This window comes from Mus pahari, chromosome 22 (genome assembly GCF_900095145.1).
Source record: "Mus pahari chromosome 22, PAHARI_EIJ_v1.1, whole genome shotgun sequence".
NCBI lineage: Eukaryota > Metazoa > Chordata > Mammalia > Rodentia > Muridae > Mus > Mus pahari.
Genome location: NC_034611.1, coordinates 2993265 through 2994452, shown reverse-complemented (window position 1 = coordinate 2994452; position 1188 = coordinate 2993265).

The following is a 1188-nucleotide window of genomic DNA, read 5'->3' as shown; positions in this document are numbered from 1 at the left end:
ACCTCAAAGGCAGAGGACAAGGCCGGAGCCTCATGGGAACCAGAGCTCCGTGTTAACTGTTTACCAGGATACACTGATTTCTTCTTCTGTCTACTCTCTGGACATTTTTAAAAAGTGATGCATTCAAAGATTTCTCTGTAGCAAGTTTCACTATTGGAGAGAAAAGAAAAATAGCCCCTAAAGCTAACAGAATACAGAAAGATAAATTTTCAGTGGCAAGTGCAGAAATGCAATTCCTGTTTGCCCCAGTGGATAGGTCTATACTGAAGGGATGTCCCATTGAAAGAAGACACAGCCGGAGATTCTGTTACAGGAGGAGCCACATGCTAGATTCCTGGCAGTGAGAAGTCAGTTGTGAGTTTACCTGGTTTTGCTAACTATGACTAAGATGACTTTGTGAGTCATAAGTTTAGCATCTTCCAGGAGAGTCAAGCAAAATTCCCTCCTGGTGCCTGTTAAAATCTGATGTGTTCCACTCAGTTCTTCTGACAGAAAGGAGATGGATTTTTTCCCTACTCTTTGATGAAATATTTTTATCACCAAACCAAACAAAAATCTTGTGCCTGTAAAAATCCCTTTAAAATTGCAAAACATCACTGCTGTTGCTGTCTGTTGAAGGAGCCATCAAACTAAAATGAAAAAACAAAAGACAAAAACAAAAACCTTGAAGCCCAGAGCAAAAGATTATATACAAAATCAGTTCAGCATCCAGGACCGGGGTACACCCAAAGTTTCAAAATTACAGTGCCAAAGTTACTTCTTCTGAAACACTCATATTAGGAAGAGTCTGTGGACGGGGACTTTTGCTCTCGTTTGATGAGTCACCGTCGCTGGCCCACCATTAGCACAGAGCTCTGGTCCCTTAGAAAGCCCCCAGCAGAGTGTTGTCTGTTCACTCATCCTTGTCCTTCAGCAACTTTAACACATCAGCCTTTACCCTTTGCTCTCAGAGCAGAATCAAGATGGTGGTATCCCAAGCGTGGGCTCCTCCTGTCTGCCTAACCTCCAAACCATCTGCGTGGTTCCCAGTCCCCACCTCTGTATTTCTCATTCATATCTCTGAAAGAAAAGGATGGAGGTGGAAGTGGAGGAAGCTTTGGGATGTCTGTATGTCTGTCTGTCTTTCTCTTTCCTCCTTTAATCTCTCTCTCTCTCTCTCTCTCTCTCTCTCTCTCTCTCTCTCTCTCT